Raw genomic sequence first — 10,021 nt, forward strand, 5'->3', positions numbered from 1 at the left:
GGAATTCAAAGCTGGCTTGGGCTACATAAGACCCTGTATTTAAAAGGGGAAAAAAGTTGATTTTCTGCCCACTGAGAAAAGCTCTTCTCTTCAGTGGAAACACCCATCATTTCCCAGGTGTCCAGGGTGGAGCTGCCACCACATTCCAGAAGCATTGCTCATCTGTTCTGGTTTCCTGGTTCTTCGGGAAATAAAAGAAAAGTAATTACCCAAAGTCAAGCAAAGACATTTATTTTTCATTTAACACACTATGCCTGCGAATATAAAAAGGAATCAGAATATCAACTCTAGAAAGAATCACAATTAATCTTTTTCATTTTACAGGCAAGAAATCTGAGGCCCAGAAAAGGAAACATTATTAAATATGCGGCTACTGTCTCTTAACATTTCTGTTCTGTAGCATCGACCCTATTTTGTAGGTAGGGAAACTAATCCGTAGGCTCAAATACTAAGATTTCTCAATGTGATATCCTAAATCACCATACAGACCTACAATACAGGCTAGAGGGTTTTCTTTCTTAAAAATACAATTAACTAAATCTGTAGTAATTTTTCTTGCTGGAAAGGAGTGCATGCTTTTTGGTTATTCAAATACAAGTCCTCTCTAGACTCATCATAAATGGCAAATCTGGCACTACTAGCAGTTTGCCAGCTGTATCCTTCCAGATGTTTGTTCTCAGCCATCTGAGGCATGCCCTTTTAAATTCCACACCAGTTAACAGAAATTCAGAGTCAACAGTAAGAACCTTACTTCCAAAAGTGACAAATAGTTGATATTGAAACTAGATTGGTTTTGTCACTTTTCTGTAAGTCTCACTTGGATTATTGGAAGTGTTCTCTTGCCTCCATAACTAGCTTCAGAATGCTGCTGGGCATGTAGCAAAGGCTTAAGAACAAAAGGGCCGGGTCAGAGAACCACAGGGGGCATTTTCTTAATCAGCCTTACTGCTGTGTCTGATTTGTTTTTAAATATCTTAATTCCCAAGTAAAATGCCAGAGGCCCTGTTTGTATGTGGTCATAACTAGTAATTTTTTAAAATTTATTTATTATGTATACAATGTTCTATCTGCATGTACACATGCAGGCCAGAAGAGGGCACCAGATCTCATTATAGATGGTTGTGAGCCACCATGTGGTTGCTGGGAATTGAACTCAGGACCTTTGGAAGACCAGCCAGTGCTCTTAACCTCTGAGCCATCTCTCCAGCCCCATAACTAGTAATTTTTAAAAGATGTTTTAAAGAATGGTATTCATTTTCAAAAACTATTGCAGTCTGAAAATCAGTTTGTTTGTAATTATTTGTGATTCGCCATTTAGCTCCATTGGATTTTTTGTTTTGTTTTGTTTTGTTTTAGAGATATACATTGCTGCTACTGCACAGCTCTGACATACATAACATCATCTCACTGAATGGGTATTTGAAGGGCTGACAGACTTCTCTCTGGTACCAGACCTTAAGGATCCCTAAAAAGATAGGTTGGTATGGAGTAGAGAGGTCTGTAACTGTAAATGTGTCTAGCACCCAAGAGTACCTTCCTTCTTCGGTCATCACTCACCCACCTCACACCCCACCACTCAGCACACTTAGCATTCAACACTTGACAGGGAGTGGGGAGACCATCTACGGAGTCTTTACAAACTTTGGACAGAGATGGTTTCACATGTGCACAGCCTGTATGTAGGGCCTGTGCTTATACACAGAAGGACTCCACTTTGTTAATTTTTTTTTTAACAGGAGCTCTCTTTATTTGCACTTGGTCCTCAAATTATATAGCTGATCCTGCTTTAAACACAGAGCTTCAAACTCCCAGCCTCCATTGCTGTGTGTGTCTAGCATGTTGACAGTCCTTCTAAATGCAGTGGGGAAACTGGTGATGGTTTTGTTTTAGTTTTGAGGCAGGGTCTTCCTAGATAGCCCACTCTGGTCTCAGGGTCTCCATATTCCCACCTATGCTCGGTCTCGAACCTGGGATTATGGGATGTGTGGCACCACAATCAGCAGAAGTTATTCTTGCAAATGGAGGGTGGAAAAATAGCTCAGCTGGTCTGGTAGTTTGAATGAAAATGGCCACTATAGGTCCATAGGGAATGGCACTATTAGGAGCTATGGCCCTGTTGGAGTAGGCGTGGCTTTGTTAGGGGAAATGTGTCACTGGAGGTGGGTTTTCAGGTTTTAGAAGCTCAAGCCAGGCCCAGTGTCACTCTCTTTTCCTGCTGCCTGCTGATCCAGATGTAGAACTCTCAGCTACCTCTTCAGCACCATATCTGCCTGCATGCCACTATCCTTCCTGCTATGACAATAAGTTAGTCCCAATTAAATGTTTTCCTTTAAAAGAGTTGCCAGGAGCCAAGTGTGATGGTGCACGCCTTTAATCCTAGCACTCGGGAGGCAGAGACAGGTGGATATCTGTGAGTTTGAGACCAGCCTGGTCTACAAAGTGAGTCCAGAACAGCCAGGACTACAAGAGAAACTCTGTCTGGAAAAACCAGAGAGAGAGAGAGAGAGAAGAGTTGCCGTTGTCATAGTGTCTCTTCACAGCAATAAAATCCTCACTGGAAGCACAGGTGGTACATGTGCATGCCACATGGGGCCCAGTGGCACACACCTGTAATACCAGCACTCAGAGAGGCAGAGGCAGGTGGATCTCTGTGAGTTTAAGGCCAGCCTGGTCTACAAAGGGAAACAAAGGGAGTCTAGCACAGCCAAGGCTACACAGAGAAACCCTATCTCCCCCCCCCAAAAAAAAAAAAAGCTCTCAACACACACTTGACAGCCTAAATTGAATCCCTAGAACCCACAGAAAGTTAGAAGGACAAAACCAAAACCAACTCCATAGACTTGCCCTTTGAACTCTACGTGAATGTCATTGTAACCTCGGAGTGTTCCTCCCATATCCCAGTTCCCGAAATGCCTAGGACTAGGCTTTGGCTCCCCAACTAACTTTTAACTTAAATTATCCATTTATTCTGTACTGTGTGTGCCACTTGGCTGATTACCTCGCTTCAGTTTTATGTCTGTTGTTGCGTGGTCTATTAGACTCTAGTTGGCTTCTCTACCCCAGCTAGTTCCCAAATAAATCAACCAGAGACCTTTTGGTGTTACAAAGCTTTAAGGCACCATAACTGGGCAGCTATCAACCCTCTAAGCTGTTTCAGTATTTCCCAGCTACACACCACAACTTATTTGCCATAACTAACTGTTCCTGCCTGGGCTGCTTCTGTTCCCTCAGGCCAGCACTATCGGCCACATGCTCATGATCCTTACTGCCCCACAGCAACTTCCTTCTCTTTGCCTTTCTCTCCTACTACATCTTCTTCCTCTCTCTCCTTCTGGCCTCATGGTTCCTCTTTGACCCCAAGCCCCAGACCTAAGCTCCACCTACTTTTTTCTGCTCAGTTACAGGCTTCAGCAATTAGCCTTGAATTAGGTAAAGTTTACACTGGTGTATGCGAAGATGTACTTGTCTCAACTGCAACCAGATCTGGGGGGGGGCAGTAATTAGCATTAGAATACATAGCACCAGGCCAACTCCCAACATATGTCCATCTTCTTCAGAATCTGGGGCAAATCTCCCACCTCTGACTCTATCCCAGAGTTCCTCTCTTCTGCTAGAACTCCCACTTCCTTATTTCCTGCTTCAGCTAGCAGAACATCAGCACTTTATTGACAGATAACACTTCCATACAGACACAAGAGAGTCCTCCTACATGAAAACCTCCTACACACACATCATGCATACACATAGAGATAACAATAATAATTTTTTAAAAAAGAAAATGAGAGTAAATAGAATCAATCCAGAATCTCTATTCACTAAAGTTTTTATTTCAAAATATGTTCCAATATTTTTATTGTATAAAATATAAAATAAACATTGCAATATAATTATAATAAACATGCAATTCCAATATTTCAAGTTATAACCATGTACGTGTTGTCAGTCTTTTTACAACAAGTTGTGGACATCATAATATTTTACCCAGAAACAGATCAACAAACATTTCCTAATAAGAATAGTCTCCTAAGTAACCTCAGCACATGTTTAAAAAAATATGTTATCATTTTGTTTTAGTCTTTATATATGAAAAAGAGAGTGTGTGTGTGTTGGTGGTGCTTCAACTGGAGCCTTCTGAAGACCAGTCAAGTTCGCAACCACTAAGCTACATCACCAGCCCCAAAGTATTTCATTGTAAATGTAGAAAGCCAGAGGAGGCAAAAAAAAAAAAAAATTAAAAGATGAGCTGCGCACAGTGGCACACACCTTTAACTCCAACACCCGGGAGGCAGAGGCAGGTGGATCTCTGTGAGTTCCAGGCCAGTCAGAGCTACATAGTAAGACCCTGCCTGGAAAAGAACCAAAATAATTAATAATAGTAATAAAAAATTAAACATAAAAAACAAAGAAGTACCCATAATCCCACTGCCTGAGACTAACCACTTTAAGCAATTTGGTGCTGTTCAGAAAAACAAAGAGACTATCTTGTGCAAGTCATCCAAAAGAAGGATTAATAAAAAGCTACACCAAAAACTGTTTACTGTTTAACATGAAGTCTGTGAGGAAGGCAAGCCTGTTTGCCGTTTTTAATAAGAGAAGAGACCTAGTACCTGGTAGTTTTAACTAGCTAATGAACTGACTAGTGTACTAACAGTAGATCTAATTGTTCTCTGGCTATCAAGCTACCATTAACTTAGCCAGCAGTGTAATCAGAGACCTGAGAAGGATAAATTGTATCCTAGACAATTTTATGTACCAATCAAAATGACAGAGATGACTAGCCATATCCTGATACATAGACAGTTGTCTCAGTTGTCTCCTATGGTAACATGGCACCATGGGCAGAGACAGTCTGGCCATCAGGCACAGAGGCACAGGAGACAAGAGGCTGTTTCTGTGGAAGGAGAACACAGAAGAGATTGACTTCACCTCGTATTCAGCAACATGAGACAATGACTCTGCGGGAATGGTACTACACCGCATTTTCAAGAATTACATAGGTACAATACCTTAAAAGAGTTGCTACATAGTATGCTGTAATCAAAATATAACCTTAATTTTGTATCAAATACAACTATTTGAAAACCAAAAACCATCTACCCCACCTATGGAATGGGGCATCATTCTTTTGGAATTGTTTCATTAACTATCAGGCAACTGATTCACTGATACAGCTGACCAAACTGCATCAGTTATTGGTATAACTTTAAATATATTTCTGAACTAATAACAAAGCAAAACTTTTAATCACAGATACAGTTCATTGATGGACTGACAATCTTCCTGATTCTGCCACATTTCATCATTAAGACTGAACAGTAGGACTATTTCTTACCCTTTGCCCCAGGTAACCCTGAAATCTAATTTTATTGTTTTCTGGTAGCTCAAAAGACTGTGTGTGTGTGTGTGTGTATGTGTGTGTGTGTGTGTGTGTTATACATTATGTTGTAGCAAAGTAATCTTAAGTTTGTGTCAATATACAAAAATCCATACCAGTGTAAGTTATTTGGCTTGTTAATGCTTTGTAGGCTAAAAGTAGATTCAATAATCTAACCTTTTATCTTATCATTCCTATATCACCCCTTTTCTTTTTATCCCTCCCCCCATTTTCCCTAGCACTAGTTAGGAGAGAAAAGAAGGATAGAGGAAAGAAAAAAGAGCTAGAGATCCCTGAATCTAACCTCCTTTACTTTCCTTCCTCACTGACCAAGACCATTAACAATTTGTGACTTTGTTGTCATTAAAGGGGGTTGGTCACCTATTGATCAACCAAAAATCATCCACCCTACCTCTTGGGAATGGAGTATCATCTTAAAATTGCTTCCTGCTGTCTAGGAGCGATGGCATCTTTTGGGGACCCTAAGAAAGTTGGGATATTGGCCAAATCCTAAGAGAGCTAGCTGTATTATTTGTTGTCTAGACTCTGTGTGATGGGAAAGTGCAGAGCTTAACTGAAGTCCAATTGGAACGGTTTGTGAGGCTGGACAGTCTTTTTTTTTTTTTTTTTTTTTTTTTTTTTTTTTTTTTGGAGGTATAGGTAAAATTTATTACTGACACATCAGAAGTCCCAATTATTGATGTGTCAGGGTCCCTCAGCACTTGGGAGGTGAAGGACCTCGAGTAGCTGTTACAGGCTAGTTTTTAAAGGCTAAAAACCCATCGACTTTGGGTCTGGGATGTTCCAAGGCCATCCTAAAAGACATCTTTCCTCAGTTTAGACTCCCTAAGGTAATAGGGTCAGATAATAGGCCGGCCTTTATCTCCCAAGTAAGTCAGGGATTGACCAAGATCCTGGGGGCTAAATAAAAATTACATTGTGCTTATAGACCCCAAAGTTGAGGACAGGTAAAAATAAATATATCTAAAAGAGACCCTGACTAAATTGACCATTGAGACTGGCTTAAAAGACTGGAGATGCCTCCTACCTTTAACTCTGTCCTCTTTTTTTGTTCTAACCCCCTATAAAATCCTTTGTAGAGGCCCACCACCCCTGTCTACAATGCTTAATTCTTATCAGCCTTTTGCTTCCAAAATTGATTTACAGGCTCGCCTAAAAGGGCTACAAGCAGTGCAGGCCCAAGTTTGGGCCCCCCTCGCCAAGATCTATAAGAGGCTGGACAGTCTTACAGACATTTTGAAGTTGTTCTGGAAACAAATTTTTAAGAAATCAGCAATTGAGACAATCTGCGAGGTTGGATTTCTGGGAGCAATCACTGCTGGATTGGCGAGCTTCCTGGAGGCAGCCCTGCAGGCTCAATTTTCTTAACAATTATATTTTATTATGAACTTATTAACTGAGCATACCTCCCTTACAACCCAACTAACCCAAACAAGAGGAAAAAGAGATTAAAGAACACAAAAATGAAACCTTCTGGGTATCAGTTCCCAGGAACAACTCTCCTGGTGCCGTCAGAAGGATTTCTTCTGCTGGAACCTGGAGCAACCGAACCCGGAGCTTCAGCTCGAGCTCGGAGCCCGGAAGCTTCCCCTCAAGCGGTTCTCTCTAGGAGCGTTTCAAAGTGGAGCAATGAACAGCCAAACCATCCTAAATCTCCAAAGATGTGTGTTCCTCCTCTCTCCTCCCACCCAGTTTTTGGCTCACATTTATATCTCCTCTCAGAATTTGTTCAAGAATATTTTTCAGCTAGTAACAACCAAGCTTCCCAGAAGGTGGTTTGACTTCTAAGAGGATAAACATCACCTGCTGCTCTCTCACAAGTCTGTTGTTCCTCATCCCACACTTGGGATCTAAACAAAAAACATGTTTATCTCTCCTTCACAGCCCACTTGGTTTTGCGTGGCTACTGAATGGATGTGTCCCTGATTTAGGAAAAGCCCTAGGGATTTTGCCGCAAGACTACTTATCATTGCTATACTGCCTTTCTATGCTTGTCTCACATATCTGGCATGGCAGAGGCCCTCGCTGCCTATTGCTTCACTCTGTTGGGCAGATTTCCTGCAGATTATATTGAAGATGTACCTTCATAGTGCTGTTTAAACAAGTTGATGATTTCATAATCCCTGATGATGATTTAATAGAATTTCTGACTGATTTAAGTCATTTAAAAACCCTCCTGCAGTGTATCAAAAAAAAAAAAAAAAAAAAACCTGCTAGGGCTGGACAGTGGTGGCGCACACCTTTAATCCCAGCACTTGGAAGGCAGAAGCAGGTGGATCTCTATGAGTCTGAGGCCAGCCTGGACTACAGAGTGAGTTCCAGGACAGCCAGAGCTGTTGCTAGGAGCTCTGTGAACCTCCATGTGAATTACACCAGGAAGGAAAACAAGATTGAAACAAATTAATCATCAAGGAAATGCATTCATTCTAGGTTTAGTCCAAGGATAAGGCCCAAGTGTACACCACGATAAGAAAGACCGTATTAATACAGAAACAAAGAATAAATGGTTAGCCATACAAGACAAGACAAACACCTGTTTCTTAGAAAAACCTTGACATAAAAACTATCCTTTGAACACATAATGTACATATGAGATGAGAAAAAGATAAAACTTCTGCTTTTAACTAATAACAGGCATATAGGTAAAACCACAGGTTTAAATTTATAATGAACAAAAGCATCTAGTTAGATATAGTTCTAATGAAATAACTTAAAAACATGTCCTACTGTAACTCCTTTTTTATGTAACAATAGTGTCTTTTCTTTTTCTTTTTCTTTTTTTTTTTTTTTTTATTCTTTTGTTTTTTGAGACAGGGTTTCTCTGTGTGGCCTTGGCTGTCCTGGACTTGCTTTGTAGACCAGGATTGCCTGGAACTCACAGAGATCCACCTGCTTCTGCCTCCCAAGTGCTGGGATTAAAGGTGTGTGCCTCCATGCCCAGCATTGTATCTATTTTTGAATGAGGTAATTTTTCCATACATAGTGAACTTTTGTATTACATGGTATAAAAATCCAAGGCGAAGTTAAACATTTGCTGAAGTCATCTGCCTCATCCAAAAATACGTCTGTCTGTTTATGTCTAATTGTCTGTATACATTGTCTATATGTATGTATATGTGTGCGTGTGTGTGTGTGTGTGTGTGTGTGTGTGTGTGTGTGTGTGTATACACATGTGGGTGAATGGTGTCTTTGGGAGCTTCCTTGTTTTGTCTGTTGATTGTATGTGTCTCTGCTTGCTTTGTCTGCCAAATGTGTGCTTCTAAATTTAGTAAGTTTAGTAAGTGATAAGCAGTCTAGACTGGTTTTCTGTTTGTTTGTTTTCTTGGTTTTTTGAGACAGGGTTTCTCTGTGTTATCTTGACTGTCCTGAGCTCACTTTGTAGAGCAGGCTGGTCTTGAACTCACAGTGATCTGCCTCCCAAGTGCTGGGATTAAAGGTGTGTGCCACCAAACCCGGCTAGTCTAGAGTGTTTTATAGCCAGCCTTCTTAATTAAGTCTCTATCTTCCAACAAGCTGCTGTTCACTGCTAAGCCATTAAGTTCAAAGGAACTGAGGTTTTTCTTCTTACAACCCCTTGTTTACAGCAGGAAACTGTCAGAGCTACAGCCACTTGTGCTGCAAATTAAAAGAGCTTAGCTGATTTAGACCTCCTGCTCTTAAACACCAAAAGTGTTTAGCTAGAGAGCTGTTTTGGCACTAGAGGAGCTAGGAGGCTGGGATGGCTCAGTTGGTAAGGCTTCAGACACTGAGTCTAAACATCCAGAGTTCAAGTCTCTTTTTTCACAGTGACCAGCAACCCCCAATAGCAAGGCTACCAGCCTAAAAGTATAAGAGTTAAAATATATAGAAAGAGGCCAGAAAGGCCAGGTGGTGGTAGTGGCACACACCTTTAATCCCATCACTAGGGAGGCAGAGAAAGGCAGATCTCTGTGAGTTAAAAGGCCAGCCTGGGCTACAAAGTGAATCTAGGATAGGTAAGGCTGGGAAATCCTGTCTCAAAAAAATAAAAAAGTATATATAAAGAGAGATCTCCCTGCAACCAGTGGCCCCAAATATCGAGGCTACAAGTTTAAAAGTTAAAATATAGAGGAAAACAACCACCACCAGCTGGTCATCTCCCACGCTGCAACCAGCTTTGGTTTACCCTGTGTACTGGAACTGGTCTCTAGCATTGGACCGTGTGAGCTACTTGTCTTTTTTTTTTTTTTTTTTTTAGTGTCTTTTTCTTTGTAAACATACAGACTTTTAAAGGTAAGATACATTTCTGCATTAACACATGTATGGAATATGCAGTGTGCACAATCATGTTAAGATAATTCCATTTGGACTGTATAACCAAGCTACAATATAAATTTTCATCCATACTGTATGCAGGATGGCATAATAAGTTCTGAGGACTCTGTAGCCAACAGGGTTTATTGGCTACACAGAGACATTTTCATGTCTCAGCCAGTCTCAGAGATATTCATGTTACCTGTTTTGTTCTTCTTGGTTTCTTCCTTCAAGTCTTCAGCCAAGACTTTCAGGATGGCTCCCCCAGTCACATATAATCCCTGTTAGTTTTGAAAGAACCCACACCTTTTCTTTTTTCTTTTTAAGATTTATTTATCTATTATGTATACAGAT

Source organism: Acomys russatus, chromosome 3 (assembly GCF_903995435.1).
Source record: "Acomys russatus chromosome 3, mAcoRus1.1, whole genome shotgun sequence".
Lineage (NCBI taxonomy): Eukaryota > Metazoa > Chordata > Mammalia > Rodentia > Muridae > Acomys > Acomys russatus.